Source organism: Equus caballus, chromosome X, assembly GCF_041296265.1.
Source record: "Equus caballus isolate H_3958 breed thoroughbred chromosome X, TB-T2T, whole genome shotgun sequence".
Classification (NCBI taxonomy): domain Eukaryota; kingdom Metazoa; phylum Chordata; class Mammalia; order Perissodactyla; family Equidae; genus Equus; species Equus caballus.
The window spans coordinates 35575745-35589715 of NC_091715.1; the positions used below are offsets into that span (position 1 = coordinate 35575745).

Below are 13971 nucleotides of genomic sequence, written 5' to 3' on the forward strand. Positions count from 1 at the left end.
CAGTGATAAATCATGTTGATAGCATGCATCGTTGACATTTTACCTCTGTGCTCTTTCTCTCCAAAATCTATAACCGCAGTCTAACCATAAGAAAAACATCAAAACAATCCCAATTGAGGGACAGTCTACAAAATACCTGACCAGTAATCCTCAAAATTGTCAAGGTCATCAAAAACAAGGAAAGCGTGAGAAACTGTCACAACTCAGGAGCTTAAGGAGACACGACAACCAAATATAATGTGGTATCTGGATGGGATCCTGATACCAAAAAAAAAAAAGAAAAAGAACATTAGGGAAAAACAGAGGAAATATGAATAAAGTATAGACATTAGTTAATAGTAATGTTTCAGGATCAGTTCATTAATTGTCACAAGTGTTCCATCCTATTGTAAGGTGTTAATAGGAGAAACTAGATGTAGGATATACAGGAAGTCTCTGTCCTATTTTTTGCATTAATTCCATAAATCTAAAACTGTTCTAAAAGAAAAGGTTCATTAAGTAGATAAATATGCTTGGATCTCACCCCAGGTAGATCTATATCTTTGGGTGTGGGATCTGTGCAGCTGTAGTTTTACAAGCTCCCCAGGGGACTCCAATGCAAGCAAAGTTTAAGAATCATTGATTCATCTGGCCCTGCCCTCGGCAGGTCAAAATTCTGATGTTAGCTTGCTGTCTCACTTCACCTACCTTTGCCTTCCTCAGCTCTTACAACTAGATTTATGGATAAGCCTCATCTCTTGGCCCAGACCCAGCCCATTTCCTAGGTCAAATCTGAGCACACAAAGAGATCCAGCTTATAACGAGAGTGAGCTCAGGCTGGGGCTGGACATTTTTTTCCTGTATCCCACTCAGATTTTAGATGATGTTCAGTAGTTCCTGTCTCCTCTTAGCCAGCCAGGAACGAGTGTGTAGGAATGTCCTTCCATGTTGATTCCTTTTCTGTGGTCTCTTTAGGGAACTGCTAATATCAGGACTTTCTCTTGGGTAGGGGCCTCAGACCTCTTATATAGAGACCTCACCTTTGCTAGTTTCCTTCACTGAAGAATCTGGCCTTCCTCCTCAGTCACTGATTAGACCCTCGTGAGAGTAGACAGAGCCTCTACAATGATTCTGCCATGACTCTTGTGTCATTGACTTCCAGTCGTCTGAAAGTTTCCCCTACGAGGTACCATCTGCCAGGTGAGACCTCTTGAGCTCTGTGTCGTGAATTGTCCAACTTCCTACCCCAGGCTCTTCAGGCTCTGGATAAGGTTCCCCACTCCACACTTGGAATGTTAGAAATGATCCTCTCTCAACTTCATCTTGGTGGCCCTCTTTTGCTCACCATAACATGTTAAGACTTGAGTCCATTCCCATTTTAACAACAGTTCTGTCAAGCCAAACTTCCTTTTCTCCTCTGATGGATGTGCTACCCCATTATTGAAATACTTTAGTCTGGTAACAACACTTTCACATCTTCTGTCCTCCACTAAAACTTCATCTTTATCCCACACTCACTCATTCCATTCTGCTCCATTTCATCTATATATTCTTCTCTTTCTTTCTGCCATCACTAGTGGAATTCCTTCAATTCTCTCTCCCACAAATATTATCAGATATTCGAAGAAAATCTATAATTTGAAAAACAGAAAACAAACAAACAGAAAAACGAAGGAATTTAGAAGAAACAGAGACAATACAGGAAATAGAAGAAAACTTAAAAGAGAAGGAAAAGATCTATAATTATTGTCCTAAAAGAGAAGAGTGAAAATATTTCATCTATAAAACAAAACAAAATCCTATATTAAAAAAATGCAAAAATAATAAAGTTCTTGGAATGTAAAATTTATACAGAAAATTTAAAACATCATTAGAAAATTTGTTCTGTTTGGTTTTTGCTTGTGCTTTTACTGCTGGGCAGGAAGTTGATAGGTCTTCTTGAATTTCTTGCCTACTTGAAATGAACAAATCAGCCTTCTTTAGCTCCTGCTGCTGGATGTGTGAGGCTGCTCTGGGGTCCTTGACCATGTAGCTAGTTTGATAAATGGACCTGAAATCTACACTGCAGGGCCATTCATATCTCAAGGACCACCTGAGCAGGTGGGTCTCAATATCAAGATTTAGACTGAGGATCAGAAAGTTCCCTTTTAGCTTCAGGCTCAAATCAGATTCTTAAACCTGGATCTTACCTGACATTCCTGTACTTGGTGGGTTTTTTGGGATCAACTGTCAAGCTATTAATGAAGTCCTATTTGGGCTCCATCTGATTCCTGACCTTTGTGTGTTTGCTTTAACAGACAGAATCCCAGATGGGAAGAGGAGTGAATGGTAACCGGAACGCTTGACATATCCTTTCCCTCCAATAACTAGAAAGAGGTGTCAAAAAACTAAGGCATGTCTCAAACATGGATGCTGTGGGGGCCTGGAATTGGCCACCCCAAGATATGTCTCTTTGGCATGAGGATTTAGGGCTGGTTACTTTGCAGACAGGAAAGCAACTGAAAAGTAGAATTTACTTACCCTTTGTTAGGAGACATTTACACTGTAAAGGAAATCTCCATCTGTAAAGATGCCTCCCTCTCCGTACCAGGAAGAAGGGGATGACCTTATCTCTAGAAACTCCTATCGATACAGAATGCAAGGACTTAAATCTGCATAATAATCTTATTCCTGTTTCTGGTAACCTCCTGTAACTGACTCCCCCCACCCCCAACATCCTCCTTTGTCTTTAGCTGGATCTGATATTTAAGGTGGTGGCTTCAGCCATTTTGGCGAGTTGCTCAGCTTGCCTGAGCCTCTCCCATGTATGCATGTTATAAAGCTTTGTTTAATTTTCTCCTGCTATTCTGTCTCATGTGAATTTAATTCATTCTCCGGCCAGAAGAACCCAGAGAGGATAGAGGAAATGTTTTCCTCCCCAACATTGTTTAAGGAACTTTTAGTGACCAAAAATAAAATAAAATAAAACAAAATATAATAAATTCCAAACATTTTATCAGGACATCCACATGCCTCTACAGTCTGCCTCTGCAGAGGGCTTATGTTCTATGCTCCCACCCATTACTCTTATTAACCAAAACAATACCAACAAAAATGATAGTTTTATGGAGTACTTACTTTATGTCAAGCATTGTACTAAGTACTTTACAAATGCTATTTTATTTATCCCTCATAAAAAATATTTCAATAGGCAAGTACAATTGTTATTGCCATTTTACAGATTAGAAAACTGAGGTACAGAGAGATCAAGTAAATTGCTCATTATAAAGTAAGGAAAGGGGCTTGAATTAGAATATAGGATGACTGACTCTGGGCTATTTTCTCATTCCTAAACTTGCTTGGTGGTGCCTTAGCAAAATACTGGTTCTTTTCCTAGAGTCTTTCTCCCTTCCATCTCTCTATTGAAAGCTTGTTTGTTACTCAAAGACCAACTCAAATGTCATTTCTTCCAGGAAACATTCTTCTCTCAAAATTTCTCTCTCTTTCTCCTCAGTATTCTCATCATTTTTTTTTGAAGTACCCCTATGACTTAGGTCTAGTTCCCCATAAGCAGACCCAAAGATGAAGTTTTGTGTGTGAGTGATTTCTGAAGGAAGTGCTCCCAGGAGAAAATGCTATGGGTGAGGTGAAGCAGGACAAGGAAGGGGAGGAAGGCAAGCAAAGGAGAGATTCAGGCAGAGCCACAGCTTCTGTTTGAACTCTGAAGTGTAAGTTACACCTTGGTTTATCTTGGCCCAAGGCAAGCAAGCTAGAATTTCCCCCTCGCCTGCCAGTCATTGGCTAAGCCCCTGATCCCTGGAAGACAGAAACTCCCAGGCGGTTTAGGCTTTCGGTATCTCAAGGCAAAGTGGCCTTAATAGCCAAGGGGAGTTCTCTAGTAAGAACACAGAAGCCATGGGCCCTTAGATACAAAACCACCCAAAAACTGGAGAGGGGTTTGCAGAAATGGTAAAAGGGGTCTGAGGGTATCTGAGTGGAACCTCAATAGTGTCTAGTAATCTCTCTAATAGAATTTATGATATTACTACATCTTCTCTATTATTTATTTCAGTAGGTATATTCTTTACTACACTACTTGATGACACCCCCTGCGTCTTTTTCTTTGCACTTAACAAATATTATTTGGGTTTAATTCACCTAAATTGTGAAGAGAGGCTGTGACAGACTTATCAATTCTCAAGGTTCCTCTGAAAACTCCTCCCTCCCACCTATGCTGGGTCCCATTCTGGTTAAAATTCCCAAAGACATCAACCTCTACTGAAAGTTCCCTTTTAAATATGATGAGGGGAGAGTGCAGAGGACTTAGCCAAGGACTACCTCCAAGGGCTATTTCCATTTTAATAGAGAAATCATCACTGCATGGCCAAGTTAGCCCTTCTACCCTTCTAGAACCCAAGAAGTTTCTGCCTTCTCAATACCATCCTTTACTCCCTTCTTAATCTCAATACTGAGTAAAGAAAATTTGAGGGTGACTTTGTAGGTGACGTAAGGTAAAAACAGACAGTACAATCATAATAGGCATAAGTGAATACCTCATTTCACAACATAAAGATGGGGAGAAAGCTCTGCATGTTGAGTTGCTGCCACTGTGAATTGCTGTCTGTGAGACAGTCTGCTCAGAGGCTCAGAAAACCGTTCTGCGTCAGCGCCTGCTCATGGCTGGAAGCTGACACTGGTGCAGAGCCACTTGGTTTTCAAAAAATACAGGCAGCAAGAATAGAAGTGAAGAGGGATCCCTGAAATTACTTGTGTTATAAGGTAGAAGCAGGAGATCATTCTTTATCAAATTTCTGCGTAATAATATTCAACATTATTGAGTACTCACTGTTGGCCAGCCGATACATGAGTGTTAGAGATGTTATCCAGTTTATCCTCATAACTACCCTTTGATATAAGCCCTTAACAATATCCTTATTTTCAAAATGAGGTAACTGGGATTTGGGAACTTAAATCACATGACAAAGGTCAGATAACGTAGAAATTGTAGAGATGTGAATACAAGAATAAATGACTGATGTCAGCATCTGCTCTCAGAACCTTCTGCCCTTCTCCCTCCCCACACAGAATCAGAGGATGGGGCTCTTCCTTCAAGCTCTCTCATCAATATCATCCAATTATTTGAAAGTCCCACATTGGAGATAATGTTCCTCCCAATGGAACCTTAAAATATCTAGAAAGCACTAAACACAAACTTCTTAAGTCCCACCTCAGAATCCCTGATCGTGTACAGCTCCGCTGAAGTTTATGTTAATTATAAATAGAACATTGGTGTGTAAAAATAATAGAAATAAGAATTCAGGGAAAGTATTCATCTTATTAAACAAAATGACTTGGTATTCATGTGTTTGAAAGCATTGGAATTAGGTAGTAATGTTCGCTAAATTCTAAAACTATGTAGATCGAACTGTGTTCTAGAATATGTGGTAAACAATTCATCCATATGTGTCTACATGTAGAGAATAACACATTTGTAATTCTATGGTTTAGGCCTTTTATTATTTCAAGCTGGTTTTACCTCTACTAATCTTATTCAATTAAGCTTTTAATTAAACAACTTTCAAGTAAACTATTAATTAAACGATGTGCTATTTTTTTCTTAAAGCAATGATAATTTCTGGTATATGCAGCTGTTGAGGGTAGACAGAGTTCTAAATTTCATTCAATATTTTAAATTTTGTTTCATTCTTTCTTCAGTTAAATTTAACGACCAATATTCAAGGGCAGAAAATGTTGCATGCCTGTTTTTCTTATGGTATGAGGGCCCCACTAGGAGACAGGTGGCATGCTTCAGTTACAATTTTTGAGGGGAGGTTAATGAAAAGACTATTTACAAAGACGTGGCTGGGGTTTATGGAAACCAGAAGGGATAGCACAGTACCTGGGGCTAGTAACAAGGGTTTAGGCCCATTACTTATTAACTACCCTAGGCCCAAAAAGCCTTGGAGTCTAAGATGTTACCAGGACGTGGGGACCTAGGGAGAGGATTGTGCAGAAGGGCTGTTGACAGGTGCTAAGACACAGATGGCTTGCTGTGTCCCTGCAGGAAGACAGCTGAGACAATACATCCCCAAACTTGCTCTCGTCTCTCCTTCTGATCTCCCCCCACTAGTGGAGCCCAAAGGGAAGCCAGAGGGTAAGGGAGACTGTTGATGGTCCACCCAGGTCCACCCTCCAGAGCATTGAGCAAAGATACTGGCACACTTAGGAAACAGTGTCCCTGTGGTGTGGGCACTAGGTTCCCCTCATCTTTGTACCTCCTAAACAAAGCAAGGACTTAGCTAAAGCGAGATGAAGAAGTGACTTCCTCTCATTGTTGGAAAAGAGTTCACCTGTGTAATCTGTGGAATATCAAGAGACCAAACCAGAGCTTTTGTGTTATTCTGAAGTACAACAATCAGATTTACTTCAAAACCCACTAATTTGATGCTTTCTCAAATAAGAAAATGAGGGGCCTACTTACGACTATTTCTATCTCCTGAGTTCACTAAGAGTCAGAAATTGAGTTTATTAATTAAAGAATTTTTTCCTTTACTTGTTCTAACTTAAATGCCCACCTTTTGGATCTGTGCACAAAATTGAAGTCTCACTTTGGAACTTTGTTTTGTATTTTCCTCCTTTTCACAGTTTGCTTTCTGTTTCTCTGTCTTCTCCCTCCCTTTCCCATTCAGTGGTTGAGATCCTGGAGATAGAGCATAACTCATTTGGGACAAAATCCAAGAAATCAAAGGCCACTTTCTTATTTCACTCAGCCCAGTTAAGTGACAACCACTGCAAGATGCACTCGATGCCCTCATCTCCTCTTTTGCTCTTAGGTTTATATGATCTCCAAATCCCCATCACCATGATTTTTTCTCACAGAAGCAAGGCAGAAACCAATTAGAATGCTCGCCTGGCTACATCCCATCCATACACAAATTACCTGATAGTGGAGAAGTGGGGTTCCACTGGCCTCTGGTTCAAGTTGCCTTCATATCTTTTATCTTCTCCAGGGCTGTATCCAAAAGGAACACTTTCTAGCCCCGCATCACATAGTTTGATCTTATTTTTCCTCCTCAATTCCCACTTTCTTCTTTACTACTTTCTGCAAATAGTCCTTGCTCTACCCACCTCCTTCTTGTCTTTCTGTGTTAAAACTCATTGAATAAGTGTCCACTGGACACGTAGTTGTGTTAACTACAAATAAAGCCTCCTTCTGGCCTAGCCCCCTCCTTTAACACAGAAGAGTGTTTCTTTGTTGCTTAGAGTCTGCCATTCCACTCCACCTCCCACTGTACTTGCTGGAAATCTCTCATCTTCTTCTTGCCCACAAAATTATTTTCTCACTTTCTTTGATTTCAGCTCATCCTCTCTCCTTAACCTTGCTTAATTTGTATCTTTCCCCCTTTATCTACTCAATGCTTATACAGTAGTCTCCCCGTATCTGTGGTTTCACTTTCCACAGTTTCAGTTACCTGCTATTAACTGTGGTCCAAAAATATTACATGGAAAATTCCAGAAATAAACAACTCATAAGTTTTAAATTGTGCTCTGTTCTGAGCAGCATGAGGAAACCTCACACCGTCCTGACGTGAATCATCCCTTTGTCCAGCGGATCCACGCTGTATACGCTACCATTAGTCACTTTTGTTGCCATCTTGGTTATGAGCTTGACTGTCGGGCACCACAGTGCTTGTGTTCAAGTAACCCTTATTTTACTTGATAATGGCTCCAAAGCTCGAGAGTAGTGATGCGGTAATTTGAATATGCCAGAGAGAAGTTGTAATGTGCTTCCTTTAAGTGAAAAGGTGTAAATTCTTGACTTAATAAGGAAAGAAAAAAAATTATATGCTGAGGTTACTAAGATCCATGGTAACTTTTATTACAGTATATTGTTCTATTTTATTATTAGTTGTTGTTAATCTCTTGCTGTACCTAATTTATAAATTAAACTTTATCATAGGTGTGTATGTATAGGAAAAAACATACTATCTATAGGGTTTGGTTACTATTCCCAGTTTCATGCATCCACTGGGGGTCTTGGTACTTATCCCCTGAGGATAAGAGGGGACTACTGTATATTCACTCTGAAGTAATTTATTTCATGCCAAATTATTGTACTATTGATAATTGTTTTATTTTTATAATTATCCTTATGGCTATGATTATCATCATTGTGAAACCAATGTATGTATTTTATTCCTAAAACTAGAAAATGAGTTTCCAGTAACTATGCTGTTTGCTGTGTTTTATACTGAAGGAATACTGAAAGAGCTATCTTGCCTGCCTTCTCAACCCTGCAACCCAACTTTGTTTATAGGACTTTCTTCAGTACACATTGTGTATTGATGACGGAATTAGGCATTAAGTGCTCTGTGACATGGCAACAAATAACCTGAGAGAGGCAGTGCTGATTTAGAAAAGAACTGTATAGACCAACTAATAGGAAAAACAACAAACATTTAACTTTGTAAATTAAGTATTTGTGTTCCTAAGAATGAAAGTAGTAAGAAGATAAGGCAAGTGAAGGGACAACTGTGACTTGTTGGAACAGGACAAAGAAAGAAATCCCAGCCTCTCCTCCTGGTATGGTCTAACAGCTTCATGGGAGAAATAGGGTATACTTCTGGTTGATGAAGACATCAAGTCAACCTGCTCACTCTCTGGACAGACTGGTGCAGTTCAGCCCACAATCATACTAATAGACCTACTCAATGAGAAATGGAAATGTGAACTTAATGCTTATTTAGTCCTCTTTGTCTGCCTTCCAAGGCTCTCTCGATGTTGGTTCTTCATGTAGCCTGTTTGGAAATGAGGTAGCTTCATTGAGAAACTATTCATTCATTTTCTTTAGAGGAAATACATGATTATATTTCACTTTATAAACAAGAGAAAGTCACGGTAAAGATAGATCAAGCATAGGGTTTTAGAGTTTGGAAAGTTCTCTCCCGTGACAAATGCCATTTGTAGGCTATGGAGCGCTTTGTTTGCAAGTGAGCACAAGCCATTTTTTGACCAATTTGGTACAAATGCCAAAAGAGAAGAGTACACTTTACAAAAGGAATATAGAAAATATCAGCCATGAACCCTTTTGATGGTAAGAGGAGGAGGGTCAGTAAATTAAAAAGTATCATTGAAACTAGAATTATTTACTAAAGAGATTCAAAACAATTATTTTCTCATATAGATGTTCTCACACTACCCAAGGCCTGGGCATTTGAGTTTTAAAATCAACATCATTATCATTATTATTACTCATCATTAATTGTGCACTATGATGAATTTGGCTCTTCTGCTCGCTAGCTGTGTATTTACTTCTCTATGCCTCAGAGCCCTCATCTGTAAAATAGGAATTGAAATAATACACACTTCATGAGGTTGTTGTAAGAATAAATGAACTAATCCATATAAAGTGCTTCAACAGTGCCTGATATTTACTGTTCTCAGTGGCAACTATTATTTGAATAACTGTAATTATTATCACTTTTCTCTTTTCCTGTTAGTTCATCTGTGAAGATTAAAATAACTACAGTTATGTGTTGCTTAACGACAGGGATATATTCTGAGAAATGAGTCGTTTGGCGATTTCGTCGTTGTGTGAACATTATAGAGTATGTTTACACAAACCTAGATGGTATGGTCTATGACACACTTAGGCTATATGGTACTAATCTTAATGGGACCACTGTCGTATATGTAGTCTGTCGTTGACTGAAACGCCACTATGTAGTGCATGACCTTATTATTATTGTCCTAGTTTTACAGACGAAGAAAATGAAGCTCAGAGAACTTAAGCAATTCTCTCAAGATGATACAGCTGGTCAGTGTAAGAGCCTGTGCAAATGACTGTGTTAGCAATTATAATCTAAATTTCATTAGTAAGGTAAGTAAATGCTTATTGTTTTAACTATGTTGAAAATAGGCTGTGTTTGGTACTATTTATTCAATGACATTTTCATCACAAAAAGATCTCTGCCTACAGGCTTCCTAGGCCCCATTTATTTTCCCATCTTTACTTCCCAGGCCCTCCCTCAGCAAGTAGAGGTGGACAGGGAGAGAAGAGGTTAGGGTGGCAAGCAAGCAGCAGAACCAGGATGGAGGAGAGTGCTGATACTCTTTGTCCATTTATTCTCAGAACTCAAATGTTAACTCGGCTTCAGCAGCAATTCATCTTGTAAATCAATTTGGCAAGGCATCAGCTTTAAAATCCATTACATTGAATCAGGAGTGGAGTTTACGGCTAATATGCCAACAGGACACTCATACACGGCAGTGACCTTTTAAGCTGGCGTAAACCAGTGTTCTTGCTCGGCTCTGCCTCTCTCCACGACACTGAGTCACTTATGTTCCTGCCTGTTACCTCAGGCAGAACGAAGGGCTGAAGTGTTGACTCATTCTCCTTAGAAAACTAGATATTAGTAGAATGATGACATTGTTTCTTATTCCAGATTCTCTCTTCAAATTCTACTTACCATAACAACTGTCATCGAATCATTTTTCTTAACGGAAAGAAGTTTAATGTTTTTTTCTTTTTACTCATTTGTCAGTTACTTAAAATCTGGCTTCTCTCACTGAAACTTGACAGAAAGTGTTTTCTGGAAAGCCACTCATGATGTCCTAATTACCAAACGCTGGAACTTCTTTTTCTTCTTATCTTTTGCAATGCTTATCCAGCACTTGATCACGTGAACCAATCTTTCTGTCTTGAAAATCCCTATTCCCTTTGCTCCGTAGCATTCCGATATTCTGGAATTTTGCTCACCCATCTGAAGACTAGTCAATATCAAGCCTTTCAGTCTCTTGTAGATAATTCATGAGCTTGTTTCATGAACTTCTATGGTAGACAGAATACTGGCCCCCAAAGATGTCTATATCCTTATCCCAGAACCTCCAAATATGTTACTTTACATGGCAAAGGGGAGTTTGTAGATGTGATTATATTAAGGATCTTTAAATGGGGAGATTATTCCTGAATTATACAGGTAGGTTCAAAGTAATCACAAGCATCCTTATAAAAAGGAGGCAGGAGGGTCAGAGTCAGAGCAGGAGATGTAACAATGGAAGCAGAACAATGGAAGCCGAGGTAAGACAGAGTTAAAAAGAGAAAGATTTGAAGATGGTACATTCTAGCTTTGAAGATGGTGGTAGAGCCCATAGCCAAGGAAAGTACATGGAAATGGATTTTCCCCTGGAGCCTCTAGAGGGAATACAGCACTGCCTACACCTTGATTTTAGGACTTCTGACCTCCCAAACTATAAGGTGATAAATTTGTGTTGTTTTAAGCCACTAAGTTTGTGGTGACTTGTTATAGCAGCAATAGGAAACTAATACAATTGTCTTTTTCAACTCCTTACGTCTCACTCTGAAAATTCTCCAAATTCCAGAACTGGCTTTTCAATTGAAGTAACCAAGTAGATACTTCACCAGCACTTCAAACTCAATTAGTCCAAAATTAAAATTATCATCTTTCTCCAAAAATTTATTCCTCCTATGGACTTTTCTGACTACATTCATTCATTCACTTATTGGCTGTTTAATTAATTTATTTATTCACAAACCAAATGTTTAATGAGTGCCTACTATGCCAGATACTGTTGAGATTCTTAGAATGCAGAAGTGAACAAAAGACAAAATCTCTGCCCTGATGAGAATCACATTCTAGGGAAGAAATAGACAAAAACAGGAAACAAACAAATAAATAAAATAGTTTCATCTTAGTGAAAGTTTTATGAAGACTTTCAAGCAAGGTAAGGGGATAGAGAATAATGTGAGGTAGAGTGGGGAGTGGAGGTGATGGCCGTTTGAAATAGGATAGCCAGAGAAGGCCTATCTGTGGAGGTGATATTTGAGTAGAGACCTGATTAAAGAGGAGCAAAAATGAGAATATCAGGAGGAATAGCATTCTAGGCAGATGATACAGCAAATAGAAAAGCCTTGAGGCAGGGATGAATTTGGATTGTTCATGTTCAAGTGATTGTAAGAAGATTGGAGTGAGCAAAGCGGAGAGTGGTAAAGAGATGGGGACAGAAGGATAGGCAGAGATTTCTTCAGCCGTAAGCAGGAATTCTGATTGTTTTCTAAGTGTGATGAGAAACCATTAGAGAATTTTGAATGAGGGCATGGTATGATCTGATTTGTAATTTAAAAAAATCACTGAGGCTGCTCTACAGGATGAAGGGAGAAAGGGCAAGTCCAGTTAGGAAGCTAAGTAATGAATGATAGTGGCTTCACCCAAGGTGGTAGCAGTGGTGGTGGTCAGAATCAGGATATATATCAAAGGTAGAGCCAATCATAACTGCCTAAGGGCTGATGTGGAGTGAGGACAGGAAAGAGTTGAGGATAATCCCCTAAGTTTTGAGAAACTGAAAAAAAATGTAGTTGCCATTAACTGAAATGAGGAAGACTGCAAAAGTAGCAGGTTTGGGAACAAATACCAAAAGTTTGGTTTCTGACATATTAAGATTGACATGCCTTTAGACATCAAAGTGGAGATGTCACATAGGTGGTTGAATACTGATATGTATGTAAGTTTGCTGCTCAAACGGGCACTCTGGACTGAAGACAAATTTGGAAATTATCAACATACATGGTGTTCAAAGCCACAAGACTCGATGAATTCACTTAAAGAAATACTGAAGATAAAGAAGAGCAGCTGTCTAAGGGGTGAGCCCCGAGGGACACTAATATAGAGAGATAAGAAGAGGAGGAGAGGGGCTGGCCCCGTGGCCGAGTGGTTAAGTTCACGCACTCCGCTGCAGGTGGCCCAGTGTTTCGTCAGTTCAAATCCTGGGCGCAGACATGGCGCTGCTCATTGAGCCATGCTGAGGTGGCGTCCCACATGCCATAACTAGAGGGACCCACAACTAAGAATATACAACTATGTACCGGGGGGCTTTGGGGAGAAAAAGGAAAAAATAAAATCTTTTAAAAAAAGAAGAGGAGCAGATGCCAGCAAGGGAGATTAAGAAGGACCAGCCAATGATGTAGGAGGAAAGCCAGGAGAACGTAGCTCAAACACCAAATGAAAAATGTATTTTCAGGGGCCTGCCCGGTGGCACAGCAGTTAAGTGCGCAGGTTCTGCTTCAGCAGCCCGGGGTTCACTGGTTTGGATCCTGAGTGCAGACATGGCACTGCTTGGCAAGCCATGCTGTGGTGGGCATCCCACATATAAAGTGGAGGAAGATGGGCACGGATGTTAGCTCAGGGCCAGTTTTCCTCAGCAAATAGAGGAGGATTGGCAGCAGTTAGCTCAGGGCTACTCTTCCTCAAAAAAAAATGTATTTTCAAAAGAGAGGAATGGTCATCTCTGTTAGATGCTGTTGAATAATTTTGTAAAATGAAGACAGATAATTTAGCACTTGACTTGGTGATATGGAGTTCTGTTCACCAAAAGTAGTTGCCATGCAATGGAGAGGGAAAATTTTTGGTGAGAGTGGGTTAAAGAGAGAAAAGGAGATGAGGAATTTGAGACGCTATGTATAGACAACACTTGGCAGAGTTTTGCTATGAATAGGAAGAGGAAAATGAGATCATAGCTGGATGAAACATGAAATAATGTCAGTTATCTACTTTTTAATATTGGAAATATTATATCTAAGGTGTGAGATTTTATAGCAAGTTTATATGATAATAAGAGTGATAAGAGAGAGGATCATTTCCAGAGCAAAGACCTCAGGCGGTACAGAGAAAGGCGATTCAGTGTATAAGTATAGGAGTTATTATTATTCACTCATTTTTACAGGTAGCAGAGAGAGAATATCAGTTATGATAGAAGAGGCTATGGATTTGATGAGAATAACAAAGGATGTGGGTATGTTGGAAGGTTGGAGAACAGAAAAAAAGGTAGGGAAGAGACATCGTAAAAAGTAGCACAGCAACTTTACAAGCAAAATGAAGCATATTTGCTAAGCACTGATGAGGGCCCACTTGGCCGATGGTTAGGAGTACAGATAAGATTTAAGAATAGTTGGAATGAAGGTAATGGGTTAGTGATCTGGAGACATAGAAGGCTGTG

At 39.5% G+C, this 13971-nt stretch overlaps 1 long non-coding RNA gene across 2 annotated transcripts in view; it reads right to left on the reverse strand.

Annotated features, from left to right (window-relative positions):
• The window catches only part of LOC138921819 (uncharacterized), a 49870-nt gene that overhangs the window by 5320 nt on the left and 30579 nt on the right, over positions 1–13971 (reverse strand). The window lies entirely within an intron of this gene.